The sequence below is a fragment of the Oncorhynchus nerka genome, linkage group LG11, assembly GCF_034236695.1.
Source record: "Oncorhynchus nerka isolate Pitt River linkage group LG11, Oner_Uvic_2.0, whole genome shotgun sequence".
NCBI classification, from domain to species: domain Eukaryota; kingdom Metazoa; phylum Chordata; class Actinopteri; order Salmoniformes; family Salmonidae; genus Oncorhynchus; species Oncorhynchus nerka.
Genome location: NC_088406.1, coordinates 46,700,026 through 46,722,108, shown reverse-complemented (window position 1 = coordinate 46,722,108; position 22,083 = coordinate 46,700,026). Strand labels below are relative to the sequence as shown.

The 22,083-nt window shown below is 45.0% G+C and overlaps 1 long non-coding RNA gene and 1 pseudogene across 1 annotated transcript; one reads left to right on the top strand and one right to left on the bottom strand.

The window, feature by feature from the left end:
• Positions 1-22,083, top strand: part of LOC115137814 (rap1 GTPase-activating protein 2-like) — a 62,131-nt pseudogene that overhangs the window by 8,562 nt on the left and 31,486 nt on the right.
• On the bottom strand, positions 12,422-17,178 carry LOC135573985 (uncharacterized). The gene is made up of 3 exons (XR_010465083.1): positions 15,354-17,178; positions 13,309-15,207; positions 12,422-12,962 (listed from the first exon to the last, which is right to left on the bottom strand). It is a non-coding gene; the product is annotated as an uncharacterized LOC135573985 (long non-coding RNA).

Sequence of the window (22,083 nt, the reverse complement as noted above, 5' to 3'; positions counted from 1 at the left end):
TAGGGCTGTGGTGGTCATGAAATTTCGTCAGCCGGTGATTGTCAATCAAATAACTGCCTGTCTTACGGTAATTGACCATTAGTTAACATTAGTTAGCATCTCCTGGCTTCCATGCGGGCTGCACTAGATTATTTACCAGACAAGATTTGCTTATAATTCCGTGGCATTATTTTTTAGTATGAAGAATACATTTGAACATATTGGAATAAAATAGAAAGGAAAGTTGCATGATATTACTCTAATGATGATTTGAAAAAAGTTGCATGAAAAGTTGCATTGCTCAGACTCACGCACAGGCTCAAGCACTTGATAATGCCTCGAATGTCCCGGTGGCATCCCCTTTGTTGTGGCCGTAATGCCCCTTAAAAGAAACATGCCTTTGGCGGCCAATGGCCTTTGTGCCCATGGGCTGAATATAATAATTAAAATTCCATTCTCCCAGCACTCACATGGCTCTCTGTCACGTGATCGGGTCTTTTTTCAAAGGCTACAAGTGAAGACGGACACATCGTGGAGGCAACCGCACACGTCCTTATCCAAGACATTGGAAGAACTGTCCACATTTACTTTTTGTCAGTCAACAAGATGAGTAGACCTGGTTACTTTCATTGCCAGCCAGGTAGGCTATACTCCTGTTGTAAAGAGAAGCAATGTGCTTAATATTAGGAAAGTTGAGAAATAATATATAGTTGGCCTAGCCTATAGAAAGCTGATGGGATCCCTCTGTTTTTAAAAGAGGCCATCACTCTGTTATGTCACACAACTGCATAGCCTATAGAAATGTTGCTCAACATGAGCTCATGGGCTCTCATGAAGTGTTTGATTAGATTTTCGATTACATTTGCATTGATGTCAGAGTGATTGGAGGGACAATAGAGTGCTGAGTACCAGGCAGTTAGCAAGTTTGGTAGGCTACTAACGACCATCAGCAGCATCAGAGCTTGGAGAAGCCTAATTACCGTGACTAAATGGTCACGTGGAATTTAACTGCCGTCATGACTCGTGATCGCTGGTGTGACGGTAATACGGTCACCGTAATAGCCCTAATTCCAATCTCATAGTGTGGAAAATATATATATATATATATAAAACACGGGAAAATCGCGTTTTTAACTGCACTGTGCCTTTAAAACTGCCTCATGATGAGTTCATTTTCGATACACAGCACATGGTTTCCTCTTAGACAAGAGTGCCCATCCCTGTTCCTGGAGCGCTACCGTCCTGTAGGTTTAACCTAGCACGCCTGGTTCAAACAATTAGCAGGTTGATGAGAGGAGTCCGGTTAGTAATAGCTGAGGTCGGAGTGAAAACCTACAGGAGTGTAGCTCTCCAGGAACATGGTTGGAGTTCAAACCTACAGGAGTGTAGATCTCCAGGAACATGGTTGGAGAGTGTAGCTCTCCAGGAACATGGTTGGAGTTAAAACCTACAGGAGTGTAGCTCTCCAGGAACAGGGTTGGAGTTAAAACCTACAGGAGTGTAGCTCTCCAGGAACAGGGTTGGAGTTAAAACCTTCAGGAGTGTAGATCTCCAGGAACAGGGTTGGAGTTAAAACCTACAGGAGTGTAGATCTCCAGGAACAGGGTTGGAGTTAAAACCTACAGGAGTGTAGATCTCCAGGAACAGGGTTGGAGTTAAAACCTACAGGAGTGTAGATCTCCAGGAACAGGGTTGGAGTTAAAACCTACAGGAGTGTAGATCTCCAGGAACAGGGTTGGAGTTAAAACCTACAGGAGTGTAGATCTCCAGGAACAGGGTTGGGCAACCCTGTTCTAACATCCCTGGTTCTATTCACTAGGCTGGAGGAGTGCGTGTACAGTTCTGGAGTCAGTGAAAGATCATTTTGATATGAATAATCTGTTTTGGCTCTGGCATTAATGCAGTTATCCTGTGATTGTGTGGTCCGATGTCCATCCTCCTCCCAGCAGTTTCCTGTGCTGAAAGTAATCAGTCCAGTAATACAGCTGGATAGAAGGTTGCATGTGCACAGTGTATCTCCGCGTACGTTGTGATCTGGAGATGAGGCAAGGGGATATTATGTTGGCATCAGATGGTTTTCAGTTCATTTATGTGTGCGCGTGTGTGTGTGTGTCCTGTATAGAAATGCTGACTTGTTAGACTACCCAGAATGCCATTGGCGGTGGCAGCGGTCTGCTTCTTTTCTTTGAGATCTGGGCCCACATTAATTTTGCATCTCAGAGTTGGAGTGCTGATCTAGGATCAGGAGTTTTGCTTTTTAATTTTTTTTTTTTTTTTAATCTTAGTGAATAATAATACATTGGACGGGGGGGACCTGATCCTAGATCAGCAATCCTTATCTGAGACGCTTTATGAATACAAGCCCCTGGAGTCCACAGCACTGCTCTTCTTATTGAGTTTTGGATTCCGTACTGAGAGAAAGTGGCTCTCTAAGAGGTCATTATCTCAGCAAGGTTTGGCCAATCAAAGTGTTTACACAGTGTTCTACAATTGATTTCTTCCTCTTTCAATTTGGTGGCTCTGATGTTGTTGCTGCGGCAGTAATTATTTTCCCAGCTTCATTCAGGTTTCATTTGGGAGAACAAATCAATCCCTCGCAGTATACCCCCCATTCTCTAGAACTCTGCCAGGAAGGTGTGTGTGTGTGTGTACGTGTGTTCCTCAGCCATTCGGTTGACTGGCTGGGCTCCACTCTCCTTTGACCCCTGTATCTATAAATAGCCTGTATACCCATCGAACCCACTGGGCAAAAACTGGTTGAATCAATGTTGTTTCTACATCATTCAAGCATGAAATTCAATGTGTTGATGTTGAATCAACGTGGAAAACGAATTGGATTTGCAAAAAGATTAGCAAAAAAAAAAAAATCCAATGACAGGGTGACGTTTTTGGTTTATTACGGGATGAATTCACGTTAGTTGTCAACCAAATGTAAATCAAAACTAGACGTTGATCTGACATCTGTGTCCAGTGGGGAGTGAGTCCCAGCAGGAAACCTGGGTGTCTATGGGATTCCATATGGCTTATGAGCAATTGCCCCCCCCCCCCCCCCCCCATGTAGCTTGCCTGGCTACTGGTCCCCTCAGGCTACTTGTGCTAACAGTATATGGTTCCTTGTAGGCTACTGCCCCCCCCCAGTGCCCAGTGAATAGGTAAGGGGCCTTCAATGTGCCACTGGGCTTATTGGCTCCCCTTAACCCTTTGTGGAGGCCACTAATCCTTGTTAGGCCATTGCTCCCCTATACCTGATGAAATAAAGGGTCCTGATTGGCTACTGCCACCATAGTGTACTAACATTTTAGAGGTCTATGATTAGCTACGGACTCCCCTGTGGTCAGTGCTGAGGTAAGGGGTCCTTCAATGAGCCACTTCACTTGTTATATTAGCCACACACTGGGAGCCATGAGCCACGTTCATTGCATTACGCCATTGGTCTGTGTCTGACTGTCCGTGGCGCTGGGCGGCCTGTCTGATCTGCTAGCATGGGAGGAACAAGCACATCTGTCCTCTCTGCTATTTTTACACAGGGCAGGTCTGCAATTGATTCAGCGCTAGTGTCAGATGTGACGGAGCATCATTCACACATCATTGACACATACTCTGCCATGGTCCTGATTGATGCGGCTCTGTATGCCAGCTATATCTGCCCTAATCATCAAGCCTTTGACTAATTGGATTAGGTGTGCCAGTTTAGGTTTTAAACAAAAAAATGTGAAATGTCTGGAGGGGCCCGAAGAGAGGGTAAGGAAATGCTACGCTGATGGATGGGTTGCACCTGATTCCTCTCAGCCCTGATGTCCTGCTGGCAGATTCATGTATTTCCTTGTCTTTGTTTTTCGCTGTCTAATAGGCCATTACATATTAAGTTCATTAGAGGAACGATTGGGCTTCTGCAATGGTACGTCTGGAGCATCATCAACTTCATTATTGAGTTTCGTAACAAATATCTGTATCGGGCTGGAAAGAGAACGTCACAATTAGGGAGGTAATTGGCAGCGAGGGACTGTTGCCCTCCCTCCCTCCCTCCCTCCCTCCCTCCCTCCCTCCCTCCCTCCCTCCTTCTCCTCCTGGGCCATGTCTCTTTCCCCTGTGTGCCCTCTCTTTCTCTCTACCCCCTCGCTCACTCCCCCCCCTCCCTCCCCCTCCCTCCCTCCCTCCCTCCCTCCTTCTCCTCCTGGGCCATGTCTCTTTCCCCTGTGTGCCCTCTCTCACTCTCTTTCTCTCTACCCCCCTCGCTCACTCCTCCTCCCTCACTCCCCCCCCCCTCTTCCTGGCTCCCTCTCCCCTGTTTATGGGTTGATACTAGCTGAGGCAGGTACAGTACACTATGTGCAGTGCCTGTCATCTCTCCAGGGTGTAATCAATATGTGAAACATGGAGGCCTATTGGTGTGACATTAGGTAAACATGATTGCGGTGCAGATGTAATTAGTATTGAATCAGGTCCAATTAAAAATAATAAAGAAGGAGTTGGGTGGTGATTGTGAAACATAGGAGAGTTAGGATAGACAATGAAGGGTTTTTATAGTGCGATGACAAGACAGGAGACATATCATATAGGTCATGTCATTATCTCCATTCACTATTGAATGTATTACTTTGAGTCCACACACTTTTATTCATTAATTGTCTGGTTTGTGTGTGTGTGTGTGTGGTTGTCAAAGTGTTACAGCTCATACGAACCTCTAACTTTAACCTTCCCATTCACTATCTGGCCTGTTGTCCTTTTTCACTCTGTTACTCCCCCCTTGTTCTATGTTTCATCTCTCCCTCTCTTGTCCCTCTGTTTTCCTTTGTCATGCTGCGTCTCCCTCCTTCGACCCCCCCCCCCCCCCCCACCCCCGGAGAGAGAGACATTCACGGTGACGCAGGAGCTGTTTCATTAGACAGGCAGCAAGGATAGACTGCACCACCACTGTCTCTCACACACTGTCTCTTACACACAGACTGTCTCGCACACAGACTGTCTCACACACAAACGTTCTCACACACAGACTCTCTGTCTGGGACCAACACCTGTTTGTTTATGTGTTTGTTTGTGTTTATGTGTGTGTGTGTGTGTGTATTCTATATGCATCTATGTGTGTGTATGTGTGTCTGTGTATGTACTGTATGTGTGTGTTGAGATTTGGCTGTTATTAAAGCTAAACTCAGACAGCAGTGGCCAGCCCCAGGAGGTCTCAGGTCAGCTCTGAGCTACTAACATGTAGTGTCTGGGAATGGACATTTTCTAATAATACGTTTCTCTGGAGCTGTAGCAGTTGCTATGTACAATCTGTGTATCTCCGTCAACTGCGTAAACGGGGGAAGGAAGCCAACTACTCCTGCTTGTACTTGTACTCTGTTTAGTTTGTGTCCACCATTGGCTCAGTGTTAACCGCTAGCGACAGCTAGAGACAGTGTTACATTGTGTTGGTACTTAGTGCTGACCCTATGGAAAGTATTGGAGAAGCCTGGGGTGGCTAGGCTGTCAATGGAAGGGGAAGTCTGGGGCATGACCACTTGTTTCCAGCACACGGCAAGCCAGGCCATGTGCTTATACTAACAACTCAAAGAACGAACGAGAGAGAGAAAGAGAGGGAGGGAGGGAGGGAGGGAGGGAGGGAGGGAGAGGAAAGGAGAGAGAGTTAGACAAAGAGAGAGAGAGAAAGAGAGGGATTCAGAGAAAGAAAAAGAGAGAGAGAGTGAGAGAAAAGGAGAGGGAGTTAGAGGGAGAGAGAAAAAGAGAGAGGGGTCGAGAGAAAGAGACAAAGGAGCCGGAGATGGCTGTTCTTTGCAGCGTGTTTCTCTTTCAAAATGGAAAGATCAGCAGTCAAAGGCAGTCAAGTGTTCTCTTGTTTCCTTTGGACACTGTGACATGAGCTACTTTCACACACGGAAGCTATTGCATTATCCAATGGAGAGACGGCTGCATTAGTTCCCAAATACCAGAGAAATACGTTGCATGTTGGTCTCCTTGTTCCACTTACTGTGAACCGGATGGAGATACAGTACTGCATGTTATGTATCTCTCTGATATTGATATCCACTATTGATATCAGGTAGAATTTCCTCCTGCAATCCTTTAGGCTTTTGATGATGTTGTCATTGTGCTTTTGAGGTTTTTCTTATGATAAAGTTTCTTCTGGTATTGATATTGATTGTTGATATTAGGGAAAAATGTCCTGCAAACCTTTTGCATGTGTTGTTATCTTAATTCTATATTATTTTTTACCATTTATTTTAGCTTCTAGCTAAGGAATGGCGCTAGAGGGGATGTCTGCCGCTTTACGGGCTCCTAACCAATTGTGCTATTGTACTAAACACCTTCTTTGCCCGCTTTGGGGATAATACAGTGCCACTGACGTGGCCTGCTACCAAGGACTGTGGGCCCTCCCTCTCCTTCTTCGTGGCCGACGTGAGTAAGATATTTAATTGTGATAACCCTTGCAGGGTTGCTGGCCCAGACTGCATCCCTACCACATCCTCAGAGCATGCTCAGACCAGCCGGCTGGTGTGTTTACGGACATATTCAATCGCTCCCTAGCTCAGTCTGCTGTGCCCACATGCTTCAAGATGGCCACCATTGTTCCTGTACCCAAGAAGGCAAAGATAACTGAGCTAAATGACTATCTCCCCGTAGCACTCTGTCATCATGAAGTGCTTTGAGAGACTGGTCAAGGATCATATCACCTCCAACTTACTGGCCACCCTAGACCCACTTCAGTTTGCATACCGCCCCAACAGGTTCACAGACGATGCAATCGCCATCACACTGCACACTGCCCTATCCCATCTGGATAAGAGGAATAGCTATGTAAGAATGCTGTTCATTGACTACAGCTCAGCATTCAACACCATAGTACTCTCTAAGCTCATCATTAAGCTTGAGGCCCTGGGTCTCAACCCCGCCCTGTGCAATTGGGTACTGGACTTTCTGATGGGCTGCACCCAGGTGGTGAAGGTAGGAAACAACATCTCCACTTCGCTGATCCTCAACACTGGGCCCCATAAGGGTGCGTGCTCAGCCCCCTCCTGTACTCCCTGTTCACCCATGACTGCGTGGCCATGCACGCCTCCAACTCAATCATCAAGTTTGCAGACGATGCAAAAGTAGTGGACTAGATTACCAACAACGACGAGACAGCCTACAGGGAGGAGGTGAGGGCACTCGGACTGTGGTGTCAGGAAAACAACTTCTCACTCATGTCAACAAAACAAAGGAGATGATCAGGACACAGCAGAGGGAGCACCCCCCCCCCCCCCCCCTATCCACATCGACAGGACAGCAGTGGATAAGGTGGAAAGATTTAAGTTCCTCTGCATTCACTTCACGGACACTGAAATGGTCTGAAATGGTCCACCCACACAGACATTGTGGTGAATAAGGCACAACATCGCTTCTTCAACCTCAGGAGGCTGAAGAAATTCGGCTTTTCACCTAAAACCCTCACAAACGTTTACAAATGCACAATTGAGAGCATCCTGTCGGGCTGTAGCATCACCTGGTACGGCAACTGCACCGCACATGACCGTAAGGCTCTTCAGTGGGTGGTGCGGTCTGCACAACGCATCACCGGTTGGCAAACTACCTGCCCTTCAGAACACCTACAGCACCCGATGTCAAATGAAGGCCAAAAAGGTCATCAAGGATAACAACCACCTGAGCCACTGCCTGTTCACCCCACTACCATCCAGAAGGCGAGGTCAGTACGGGTGCATCAAAGCTGGGACCGAGAGACTGAAAAACAGCTTCTATCTCAAGGCCATCAGACTGTTAAACAGCCATCACGAACACAGAGAGGCTGCCTATATACAGACTCTAATCATTGGCCACTTTAATAAATGGATCACTTGTCACTTTAAATAATGCCACTTTAATAATGTTTCCATATCTTACATTACTCATCTCATATGTATATACTGTATTTTATACCATCGTGCCTATGCTGCTCAGTCATCGCTCATCCATATATTTATATTTACATAAACTTATTCCATCCCTTTAGATTTCTGTGCATTAGGTAGTTGTTGTGGAGTTGTTAGACTACTTGTTAGATATTACTGCAATGTTGGAACTAGAAGCAGAAGGATTTCACTACACTCGCATTAACATCTGCTAACCATGTGTATGTGACCAATACAATTTGATTTGATTTGACATCTGCACTGAACTGAAGGGTAGAGCTGCCGCTTTCAAGGAGTGGGACGCTAACCAGGACGCCAATAAGAAATCCCACTATGCTCTCCGACAAACCATTAAATAGGCAAAGCGTCAATACGGGGATAAGATTGAATGCTACTACACCGCTCTGACGCTCGTTGGATGTGGCAGGGCTTTCAAACTACTACAAAGGGAAGCCCAGCCGCAAGCTGCCCAGTGACACAAGCCTAACAGCCGAGCTACATTACTTCTGTGCGCGCTTCGAGGCAAGCAACACTGAAGCATGCATTAGAGAATCAGCTGTTCCGGACTACTGTGATCACGCTCTCCGTAGCCGATGTGAGTAAGACCAGGTCAACATTCACAAGGCCGCAGGGCCAGATGGATTACCAGGAAGTGTACTCAGAGCATGCGCTGACCAATTGGCAAGTGTCTTCACTGACATTTTCAACCTGTCCCTGACCGAGTCTGTAATACCTACATGTTTCAAGCAGATCACCATAGTCCATGTGCCCAAGAACACCAAGGTAACCTGCCTAAATGACTACCGATCTGTAGCACTCACGTCGGTAGCCATGAAGTGCTTTGAAAGGCTGGTCATGGCTCACATCAACACCGTCATCCCAGAAACCTACTCCAATTCGCATACCGCCCCAACAGATCCACAGATGACGGAATCTCTATTGCACTCCACACTGCCCTTTCCCACTTGGACAAAAGCAACACCTACGTGAGAATGCTGTTCATTGACTACAGCTCAGCGTTCAACACCATAGTGCCCTCAAAGTTCATCACTGAGCTAAGAACCCTGGGACTAAATGCCTCCCTCTACAACTGGATCCTGGACTTCCTGACAGGCCACCCCCCAGGTTATAAGAGTAGGCAACAACACATCTGCAATGCTGATCCTGAACATGGGGGCCCCTCAGGGGTGTGTGCTTAGTCCCCTCCTGTACTCACAGTTCACCCACAACTGCGTGGCCAAGCACGACTCCAACACCGTCCTTAATTTTGCCAACGACACAACGGTGGTAGGCCTGATAACCAACAATGATGAGATGAGCCTATAGGGAGTGTGTATAGGTCAGTGTGGTACCAAGACAACAACCTCTCCCTCAACGTAAACAAGACAAAGGAGATGATCGTGGACTACAGGAAAAGGAGGACCGAGCATGCGCCCATTCTCATCGATGGGGCTGTATTGGAGCAGGTTGAGAGTTTCAAGTTCATTAGTGTCCACATCACCAACAAACTATCATGGTCTAAACACACCAAGACAGTCGCGAAGAGGCCATGACAATGCATATTCCCCCTCAGGAGACTGAAAAGATTTGGCATGTGTCCTCAGATCCTCAAAAAGTTCTGCAGCTGCACCATCGAGAGCATCCTGACAGGTTTCATCAATTCCTGGTATGGCAACTGCTCGGCATCCAACCACAAGGCGCTACAGAGGGTAGTGCGTACGGCCCAGTACATCACTGGGGCCAAGCTTCCTGTCATCCAGGACCTCTATACGAGGCGGTGTCAGTCAAAGACTCCAGTCACCCTAATCATAGACTGTTCTCTCTGCTACCGCACGGCAAGCGGTACTGGAGCACCAAGTCTAGGTCCAAAAGGCTCCTTAGCAGCTTCTACCCACGAGGCATAAAACTGCTGAACAGCTAATCAAACGGCTTCACGGACTATTTGCATTGACCCCCTCTTTTCTTTACGCTGCTGCTACTTGCTGTTTATTATCTATGCATAGTCACTTTACCCCTACCTACATGTACAAATTACCTAAATGACCTTGACTAACCCGTACCCCCTGTATATATTGCCTCGTTATTGTTATTTTATTGTGTTATTAGTTTGTTTAGTAAATATTTTCTAAACTCTTATTTTTCTTAAAACTGTGTTGTTGGTTGATAAGGGCTTGTAAGTAAGCATTTCACAGTAAGTGAAATGCTGTTGTATTGTATTGTAACACCTGTTGTAACCGACGGCAATACACTAAATGAGTGTGGTCTCTCCAGTCCACAGTCCACAGTCCACAGTCCACAGTCCACAGCTGGGCCACACTGACTTGACACACGAGAGGGGGGAAAACTATGGATGAAAAAAAGAGGCTGGGAATGAAATCCTAACTGACTAAATAACTGTCAAGAGAATGTGACTAATTGGCAACCTGTTGCACTGTGTGTCTCGCCTCTCACGTCCATCTCTGAATCCCCACTCTGTCCCTCCTGATAAATGAACCTCTTAATGTGTGATCATTCTCCTGGAAGGAGACCCCGGCCCCCTGGAGGCCTCTCAACAACCATGTCAGCTGGTCACTAAGGATCTGAGTGAAAGTTATCATCAGGCCTCTCGGCTAAAGATTCTCTCTCTCTCTCTCTCTCTCTCTGAGGTCTGTGGAGAGTGAGTGAGTGAGTGAGTGAGTGAGTGAGTGAGTGAGTGAGTGAGTGAGTGAGTGAGTGAGTGAGTGAGTGAGTGAGTGAGTGAGTGAGTGAGTGAGTGAGTGAGTGAGTGAGTGAGTGAGTGAGTGAGTGAGTGAGTGAGAGTGTGAGAGTGTGAGAGTGTGTGAGTGTGTGAGTGAGTGAGTGAGTGAGAGAGAGAAGACACAGGAAAACCTGGCTCCCTGTAGAGGAAAGGCTGTGCAACCACTGCACAACAGCAGAACCTGAGACGGAGCTGCATTTCCTGACTAAATGTCAAAAATATAAAACGATTAGAGAGTGTCAATTTCTCAAATTTGAAACCCTTATTCAAGGTTTCAAAGACCTCTCTGATGAGGATAGGCTACCCGTCCTGTTGTGGGAGGACGCAGAGAGCTGTGGGTTGGCAGCGCACTACATTGCTGCCTGCCATAAGTTGAGGGACAGTGTCTGACAGACCAATCAACCTGCACATGTCCTCTACTGTATGCTTATTGTTATTGTTCAATGTATGGTTATTTTGGCCCTTGGTTATTGTTGTTACTGTTGTCCTGTTGACAATTTTTATTCTCATTTTTATTCATTTTTTATATTGTAAATATCCAAAATAAGCTTTGGCAATATGTACATTGTTACGTCATGCCATAAATTGAATTGAATTGAGAGAGAGAGATACAGATACAGATATTTTACATCTAGGCTCTGTGGTTGGCCAGCCTTGGAGGCGTTAGAGGACAGACAGAGACAGACACACAGGCAGAGGGGTCTTGGTTTTCAGCCAGTCCATGCTCCACTCACGACACGGTTCCTTGGCGTCTGATTGATAGATCTCCGTTACAAGCCCCGCAAACTCACTTGAATACCCACTACTTCAGTTGGCTGGATATGTTGAAGACCTAGTCTTTAGTCTATGAGCCAGACAGCCTCTCTTTCCTTCTAGGCGTATGAGTAGGGTTTGGGCTTTTTCCTGACCACATGAATGCAGCAGTAACTCTGGGCTAACGTTATATACATGGACTATAAGTAGGCTTGACCCTACCAGCTGCTGCACAGTCTAGGGAAATGATATTTCTCACTTCTACCCCGGTGTATGTCGTGAAGTAGGGTGATATGTGATGCAGCATCCGTCCTCTGTACTATCATTGTGCCTCTGCATCCTCTGTATGCGACATCATGATGCCGTATCATGATATCTTCTGTTGTGTTTGATGTGTTCCAGGAAGCAGGAACTGCTGACTATCTCCAACGTGCCCTTGGGAGATTGCCCCCCATCGCCCCCCCGCACAGCCCCGCCCACCATGAAGGTAGGACACGTACCACCTCATGCCCGTCTCACTTATACCATTTTCACACTACAGAGCAGAGTTGAACTGAGCCAAACTGGCATGGTTACCCATCCACCATAGTTGCTGGGACCGTGCTGGAAAGGACAGTATGGTAAGTAAATACCCAAGTGAGCATGGTGTTGTTTGGCTCTGTGTAATAGAGTGAAAAACTGAAAATGGTGTCATTGCACTGTCTGAGCCTGGCCAATCAGAACACCTCTGAGAGGAGCCATGGTAGCCTGGGAGCAGACTCTGTCCGCGTCCTAAATGGCACCCTATTCCCAGAGCCTGGTCAAAAGTAGTGCACTGTAAAATGAATAGTGTTGATGACGCATAGTGAGTCAGCCCTATGAGGACAAGGTGGGCTTCATTCACTGTTCATAGAGGGTAACTCTTTAGAGGTCATAGTGGAGACTAGAGAGAGGCAGAGGGAGCTGCCAGATTCAATAAGATCTAACACTTGTCTTTCTGTGGACTATTTTAATGTAGGGCCATTATTTATAGAAATATTGTCACGGCTGTTGAAAGAAGTGGACCAAGGTGCAGCGTGGCGAGCGTTAATTTTCCTTTTATTATAAAAATGACGCCAACAAAACAACAAACGAAAAACAACCGTGAAGCTTTCAGGGCTAAGTGTCACAAACAAAGTTAACTACCCACACTGAAAGGAGGGAAAAAGGGCTACCTAAGTATGATTCCCAATCAGAGACTACGATAGACAGCTGTCCCTGATTGAGAACCATACCCGGCCAAAACATAGAAATAAAGAAACATAGAAAACGAAACATAGAATGCCCACCCCACATCAAACCCTGACCTAACGCCCTAAGGTCAGGGCGTGACAAATATAGACAGTACCAGTCAAATGTTTTGACACACCTACTCATTCCAGGGTTTTTCTTTATTTGTACTATTTTCTACATTGTAGAATAAAATTGACATAAAAAAGACATCAAAACTATGGAATAACACATATGGAATCATGTAGTAACCAATAAAGTGTTCATCAAATCAAAACATATTTTATATTTGAGATTCTTCAAAGTAGCCACCCTTTGACAGCTTTGCATTCTCTCAACCAGCTTCACGAGGTAGTCACCTGGAATGCATTTCAATTAACAGGTGTAGCTTGTTAAAAGTACATTTGTGGAATTTCTTTCTTTCTTAATATGTTTGAGCCAATTAGTTGTGTTATGACAAGGTAGGGGGGTATACAGAAGATAGCCCTATTTGGTAAAACACCAAGTCCAAATTATGGCAAGAGCAGCTCAAATAAGCAAAGAGAAATGACAGTCCATCATTACTTTATGACATGAAGGTCAGTCAATCTGGAAATTTTCAAGAACTTTGAAAGTTTCTTCAAGTGCAGTCGCAAAAACCATTAAGCGCTATGATGAAACTGGCTCTCATGAGGACCGCCACAGGAAAGGAAAACTCATAGTTACCTCTGCTGCAGAGGATAAGTTCATTGGATTTTTGTTGCGTCACCTTGAAGCAGGCTGGCCCCCCTTATCTAGTCTGCAAGGAGAAGGGCGAGAGATTATTATTCAACCATGCTGGTCATTTATGAACATTTGAACATCTTGGCCACGTTCTGTTATAATCTCCACCCGGCACAGCCAGAAGAGGACTGGCCACCCCACATATGCTCTCTCTAATTCTCTCTTTCTTTCTCTCTCTCTCGGAGGACCTGAGCCCTAGGACCGTGCCCCAGGACTACCTGACATGATGACTCCTTGCTGTCCCCAGTCCACCTGACTGTGCTGCTGCTCCAGTTTCAACTGTTCTGCCTTATTATTATTCGACCATGCTGGTCATTTATGAACATTTGAACATCTTGGTCATGTTCTGTTATAATCTCTACCCGGCACAGCCAGAAGAGGACTGGCCACCCCACATAGCCTGGTTCCTCTCTAGGTTTCTTCCTAGGTTTTGGCCTTTCTAGGGAGTTTTTCCTAGCCACCGTGCTTTTACACCTGCATTGTTTGCTGTTTGGGGTTTTAGGCTGGGTTTCTGTACAGCACTTTGAGATATCAGCTGATGTACGAAGGGCTATATAAATAAATTTGATTTGATTTGATTTGATTAACACGGAAGTGGGAGAGAAGAGGAAAGAGGGAGTTAAGGAATAGAAAGTGTAGCATACGGAGAAATAGAAAGAGAGAAATAAAGAGTGAAGTCAGAGAGGGGGAATCAGTATGACACAGAGATGGGGAGTTAAATCATTATCTATACTGTATCCTATAGTGTACATACATGATGAGGCTATTACTATGCATAGTACCTCAACTATTGATTAATATACTGCACTGTTGAGGGACCCAGAACACAAGCATTTTGCTGCACCTTTTATACCTGCTGTCAATTGTGTTCGTAACAAATACGATTTGATTTGATTTGGGATTATTCATAGTCAATCCCTTGATCAGTCATTTCCATAGTGTGATGATACTGACTGGGTTTTTAAAGGCAATAAACAACTTCTCTCATAGCAAACGGCCTATGCGCCATCCATGCTAGTCGGAAACATTTTTTCTAGTTTCAAAATGGACTACGAAGTGTAAATAGGATCATTTGGTTTTTCAAGTCGGTCTCGTCCAAACCTGAGTTTTGTAATAGAGTTCATCATATGACTTACTTGAGGGTTGGGTTTGGATTTCAACGATGCTCATTTGACCATTGACACGAGATAGACATCTATCCAATCCTACCGCAGATCACACACACCTACTGCAGTGAGGCAGACCTGCCCATCAGAGCAGCAAATCTGACTTTGTTTACACAAGACAACACCTTTTTTTTTACTTAAAAAATACTGCACCAAACAACTTAGCCGGATGTAAAATTACACAATACATTTTTTTGAAAATCTTAAATGACTTCTGACTACTTTGAGGAGGTAATACCGGCTTTCTTCCTATGGTCTCATGGGGGACAAACATCAGTAACTGCCACATCGAACCACACCCTCAAGACTGAAGTCTAGTTTTTCTTAATGAGTAGTAGAGAAACACAGAATCGCTGCGTTCAGACGCTCTTTAATAAAGGTCTGGTACGTAGCTTTGTGGGCCAACCCGACAAATTCACATACTATGAGGGCACAAGGCGAGACCCAGATGCAGATGGTTGGAGTCTTAGATGTTTATTAATCCAAAAAGGGGTAGGCAAGAGAATGGTTGTGTACAGGCAAAAGGTCAAAACCAGTTCAGAGTCCAGTAGGTACCAAAGGGCGGCAGGCAGGCTCGAGGTCAAGGCAGGCAGGCTCGAGGTCAAGGCAGGCAGGCTCGAGGTCAAGGCAGGCATAAATAATAAATGATAAATACACTGGGGGAAATAAACGACACCTGGAGGGGGGTGGAGACAATCACAAGGTCAGGTGAAACAGATCAGGGTGTGACACATACCATGTGAATTATAGATCTGTCATTCTCATTGAAAGCCAATTTGATAAGCAGTGGATCTATTCTATGTGCACTATTTCTATGCTTACCGATACAATGACATCATCTGGTTGTAAGGAGATCATTTGCACCCAATTCAGCCCGCTGGAGTTGTGCTATTCACTGCTAGTAGCTGGTATGGCATAGTTTGTTTGCTGTTGTTCCAGACATCTCTAGTAGTATAGTGAAGCTGCCAGGCTGACACTTCTCTGATCGAGTACTTCACACGTGTGTTTGTGTGCGTGTGCGTGTGTGTGTGTGTGTGTGTGCACACACATACACACATTTCATAATGTGATGAGTCATTTTGTAAGGAACCACTTCCGAGTCTCAAGTCTTCCTTATTCTAAGACAAAAAGAAAGTGTGTAAACAGCATATTGAAAATGTTCCTTGTCCTGAACGAGAGGATTCAAATGAAAGGAGTTGAATGAGGATGAAATGAAATGTGAGTAGACACACAGGCAGGACCTGTTCCACTTAGTCAATGAGCAACAGGACTTTCCTGTTTGAATGACATAAAAGAAAGCTGAACATAGCAGAGAGCACTCAATTCTCACATTCTCCAAGGAGAAAATGAAGGACGAGGGAGGTTTTGTTTGAAGAAAGGGTTGTTGGAGGCAGAAATAAAGGAAATGAAGGCGGTTGAAGACCAGGTTGTGAAAGAAAAGGAAGCGAGAGGAGCCAGAAGAGTTAAGTGTGTATTGCAGTGTTGTGTTGTGGTACAGGATGCCTTGATGACAGCGCACTCTAGTACTGTGTAACTGCTTCATTTGTTAAGAGGGGACAACTGGTACATTTGGTTGAGAGAAAGTGTGATTGAAAGAGTGTTTGCAATGGGGGAAAAGTGTGTCTATGCTGTTGAGGGTAAAAGACACACACCACGCACGCACATACACTGCACTGTTGGAACTAGAAACACAAACACTTTGCTGCACCGCCGATTATATCGGCCTATTTGTGTACACGACCAATCCAATTTGATTGGATTTGACACAAACACACAGTCTGAGAACCCCTGTCAGAGGCCCACGCCACACCACGCCACCCCCACCCGCCCCCTGCTGCTTTTCTCCCAGTGCCCAGAGTTGAAGTCAGCTGTGCAGGCAGGAGAACAGTGGAGACTGGCCTCTCTGGAGCTCTGCGGTTCTGTTTCGATCTCCACCAGGCTAGCGGAATGCTAACCGAATGCTAACGATGACTCAGGTACTGTTCTTAATGTAGCTGTTATCAGGGATCATTAGGAAGAGCTCCCATACTTTATTGTACATTATGGCTTACTGTCTGTCAAGTTAATTCCAATAGTTTAGTAGCTGAGTTACACATTGCCTCTGCAGGAGGTTTAGTAATGCCGATATTTCTTATATGCGACAAGAGTTGAATTACCACCAGGTAATAAGAGCTAGTATGACAGGTTCTACTTACAAGCGTATTCAGTGGTACGTCAATGGCGCATGTACATTCAAGATTTACCCCAGTGTTTGACCCAAAAGGCTCAGACTTTTCTGTTTCCAACTACGCGGGCCCGAACCCGTGTCTCACTGGGCCATGGCTCTGGTGGACCTGCTCTCACTTGGGGCCAAAGCCAGGCCGCTGGTACTTTTCAGCTGGTGTTTACATAACAATGACTATCTGTGGACTTCTCAGCTTCTCACCAAGCAACTGTTTTGATGATGCAGAGGTTGTGATTCTGCTCTTCGCAGGTCTTCACTGTCAGCCCTAGCTATGAAAATACAATTTCCCTAGAATAACATAACGTATATAACATATTATACACTAGCGCAACACTGGTGTTACAGTCAAACGGCAACGATAGTGCTGTGGCCTCTGGGTGAATATTGGTTATGTGCCGAGCACCTGGAGACCGTGGTGTTAGAATCCTCCCAGCGCCAGTCCTTCCCTCTAATCTTGGTGTGGACAGCGCAGGGCGCAGCAGGTTTCCCCGGGAGATAAGAGAGAGCGAGAGAGAGATGTTGCTGAGCTCCGCTTAGTCTCTGTGGAGGGCCAGGCAGTAAATGGCAGAGAGAGAGAGAGAGAAATACAGAGGGGGAGACGATATATATATACAGTGCACTGGGGAAAGTATTTAGACCCCTTAACTTTTTCCACATTTTGTTACTTAACAGCCTTTTTCTAAAATGTATTAAATCATCTTTTTCCTCCTGTAAATCTACACACAATACCCCACAATGACAAAGCAAAAACAAGTTTTTAGAAATGTTTACAGATATATATATATATTTTTTTCATGGAAATATCACATTTACATAAGTATTCAGACCCTTTACTCAGTACTTTGTTGAAGCACCTTTGGCAGCGATTACAGCCTTGAGTCTTCTTGGGTATGATGCTACAATCCTGGTACACCTGTATTTGGGGAGTTTCTACAATTCTCTGCAGATCCTTTAAAGCTCTGTCAGGTTGGATGGGGAGTGTTGCTGCACAGCAATTTTCAGGTCTCTCCAGACATGTTTGATCTGGTTCAAGTCCGGGTTCTAGCTGGGCCACTCAAGGACATTCAAAGACTTGTCCTGAAGCCACACCTGCATTGACTTGGCTGTGTGCTTACAGTCATTGTCCTGTTGGAAGGTGAACCTTCGCCTCAGTCTGAGGTCCTGAGTGCTTTGGAGCAGGTTTTCATCAAGGATCTCTCTGTACTTTGCTCCGTTCATCTTTGCCTCGATCCTGACTAGTCTCCCAGTCCCTGCAGCTGAAAAACATCCCCACAGCATGGTGCTGCCACCACCATACTTCACCGTAGGGATGGTGCCAGGTTTCCTCCAGACGTGACACTTGCAATTCAGGCCAAAGAGTTCAATCTTGGTTTCATCAGACCAGAAAATATTGTTTCTCATGGTCTGAGAGTCTTTAGGTGCCTTTTGGCAAACTCCAAGTGGGCTGTCATGTGCGTTTTACTAAGGAGTGGCTTCCATCTGGCCACTACCATAAAGGCTTGATTGGTGGTGCTGCAGAGATGGTTGTCCTTCTGGAAGGTTCTCCCATCTCCACAGAGGAACTCTAGAGCTCTGTCAGAGTGTCCATTGGGTTATTGGTCACCTCCCTGACCAAGGCCCTTCTCCCCCGATTGCTCAGTTTGGCTGGGTGGCCAACTCTAGGAAGAGTCTTGGTGGTTCCAAACTTCTTCCATTTAAGAATGATGGAGGCCACTGTGTTCTTGAGGACCTTCAATGCTGCAGAATTGTTTTGGTCCCCTTCCCCAGATCTGTGCCTCAACACAATCCGGTCTCGGAGCTCTATTCCTTCGACCTCATGGTTTGATTTTTGCTCTGCCATACACTGTCAACCGTGGGACCTTTCTAAATCATGTCCAATCAATTGAATTTACCACAACTGGACGCGAATCAAGTTGTAGAAACATCTCAAGGATGATCAATGGAAACAGGATGCACCTGACCTCAATAGCAAAGGGTCTGCTCACGACACGGTTCCTCTCTGATTGGTGTCCGATTGATAGATCTCCATCTGGCCCCTAGGAGTTCCCCCACGACCCCCAGTTTCCCTCAGCAGTTCTCTCACCTTAGACGGGGGATGACGATGAATCACCAAGGTTACAGTGCCCATTTGTAGGGCTGTGTGAACCTGGCTCATTGTGTTGACTCTGTGGGACTAGCTGTGTGGGTTTAGGCCTCTGTGGCAGGTTAATGTATAACTAAATGATAACTCCCACTGCACTGACAGCTGTGAGATTAGCATGTTCACCTGAGCTCAGGTGGATCGGTGCTACAGTAAAGAGATGTTTTTACTGCTGGGAAATGGATCATTTCCCTGGTTTTCCTGCTTTACAGAGTACTAGGTTGTATATCTCAAGGTAAGACATGGATTTTCCAGGTCTTGGTGGGTTTTAGTGGTATTGTTGGTGGTGTTCGACTATGATACAACATGTTGCTGTAATGCCTTGGGTTTAATGGCTGTGTTGATCAGGAGTTATCTGTGCCCGTGTAGATAGGGAATCAGTCATTTCAGTGATCCATTTAAGCCCACACCTTTCAAAGCATTTGTGTTCAGCTTTGTCATTAGTGTTTGCATAAAATATGACATAAAAAGTACATTTAACTGGCGTTATGCTCACTGTATGAAAAGGGGCATTTTACTGGTGCCTCGTGCCTCTGCTAAGAAGTGTTTTGACTGCCGTTGTCTGCATTCTCTACCTGGCAACCTTGAAACCTGTGATTCAAACAATGTAGTTGATTGTGTTCCTCATCCGTTGTGCTTTTAGCATATTTCCCGAGTATGACTTTCGACTGTCACATAGAGAGCTACGTGTTTGTTGATTGACTGTCAGCCGTTATAAAGACACGAAAAGGCCAGGACAACACTGTATAAAACAACGTTTTAATCCAAGATGGATCTTCTTCCGGTCAAAAACTGTCAAGGCCTTTTTGTTTTCTTTCCATCACCTATTAAATCATTTTAAAAAATCTCATATTCTATCCAAATAATGTTTTTGACTCGTCCTTTGCTTATTTATAATATTTATAATGGCTGGTATTTGCCCACAACATTGTGTTGTTTGTGAATTTGGAAAGCAGGGTCACACAGAAAGCTGCTTATTAACATAGGGCCTACTTAATAACAATTTTTGGGAAGGAAATCTATTTCACAGTAGTAGGTCATATTCCATAGAAATCTTAGACAGCTACTTTAAGTATAATGGGATCATGTGTTAATTACAACTTTACTTCCTGATCTCCACTCTCATTGAGCTCTGTCACGTTCTGACCTTTATTCTTTTGTATTGACTTTATTTAGTATGGTCAGGGCGTGAGTTGGGGTGGGCAGTCTATGTTAGTTTTTCTATATTTTCTATTTCTGTGTTTGGCCTGATATGGTTCTCAATCAGAGGCAGCTGTCTATCGTTGTCCCTGATTGAGAACCATATTTAGGGAGCCTGTTTTCCTTGGTGTTTTGTGGGTGGTTATTTTCACTCTTTGTGTGTCTGCACCAAATAGAACTGTTTCGGTTGTCACTTTATTAAAAAGATGAACACTAACCACGCTAGGCTTTGGTCCTCTCCTTCTTCCACCCAAGACAGCCGTTACAGAGTTCGGAGTGGTCCCTATATTGATATTAGTTATTTGAAATGTTTGATGATTATTACAATAATGATAATGCACAACATTTATCACCAATATTTAGTTGTCTGTACTTTCATTCTTTACATTTTTACCATCTTCCTGTCAATAAGATTTTGACCCAGAACTTCAGTACACTTTCATAGAAGGCCAGGAGCACAACAACAGCCCATTATTTTTGTGGAGTGACTGTTTTGAGGAAGTGGAGTAGGCGTGGTTTTCTCTGTTTGAATAATATACTGTACATATGGGTGTGAGAGGGTGTAGGACTGTCCTTCCTTGAGTGCTCTGCCTCGGCTCAATGAGCTCTTATTGGGAACCAGGGTGGAAATGCTGCTCGCTGGAGATGATCATGGTGTGATAATTGTAGTTACTGGGTTTGAGAAGTTTCAGGTCACGTTCAAGGCTACATTGCAGACTGCCCAGTCAGGCATCAGATTTCTATATCACATGACGTGTTTAGCTCGTGTACATCTCAATTTAGACAGCCTGGAACGTAGCCTCGGTGACCAGACCTCTCTCCGTTTCCATAGAAATACCCCCCAAAAAACCTTGGTCACACTTAAAAATGATCAAACCCTTTTTTTCAAATTTTGGCCCAAAATGACATATGGAAATCTAACTGCCTGTACCTGAGGACCTGAAGCAAGGATATGCATATTCTTGATACCATTTTAAAGGAAACACTTTGAAGTTTGTGGAAATGTTAAATTAATGTAGGAGAATATAACACATTAGATCTGGTAAAAGATAATGCAAAGAAAAAAACATGCAACAGAAAGGCCAATATATGACTTGGGATTCTAGGCGCAATTTAGATTTTGGCCACTAGATGGTGTAGTGTATGTGCAAAGTTTTAGACTAATCCAATGAACCATTGTATTTCTGTTCAAAGGTTTGTATCAAGACTGCCCAAATGTGCCTAATTGGTTTATTAATCACTTTTCAAGTTCATAACTGTGCACTCTCCTCAAACAATAGCATGGTATTCTTTCACTGTAATAGCTACTGTAAATTGGACAGTGCAGTTAGATTAACAAGAATGTAAGCTTTCTTCCAATGCCATATATGTCTATGTCCTGGAAAGTGTTCTTGCTACTTACAACCTCAACTTACAAGCTAATCGCATAAGCCTACGTTAGCTCAACCGTCCCGCGGGAGACCCACCGATCCTGTAGAGGTTTTTAAACCATCTCACACTGGTGTTATGCTTTGTGGACATCCCAAAACCATACCTCAACCGATACCAAATAAACCCTAATTCAAAATATCTGCCATGAATTAATGTGGTGCTTTTTTAGGAAATACAGTGCACTCCACTTCTAGTGATCACATTGGTCCAGGACTATTTGATACACTAGAACTCCATCCATTCTACCTGTATGGCATTGTAGTAAAATAATCACCTCTGTTTCTCTGTTTGTTTCAGTCTGCCGAGTTCTTTGACATGCTGGAAAGGATGCAGGTAAGACTCCTCCTTCTCCTTCCTCTTTCTCTTCCTTCTCTCCTTCCTTCTCTTCTCTCTAAGTTCCCACTGCTGCTGGCATGGACGTGGTGATGAAAGCACGACATGTTCATCACTTTCTGGGATTTTAATCAAGGGTCCTCCCCTAACGAGCAGAAGGGTCCGTTATTAAGCCAGGGGAGTTTGGAGGGGGAACGCGGGCCGCACTTAATTTGAGGAGCCGA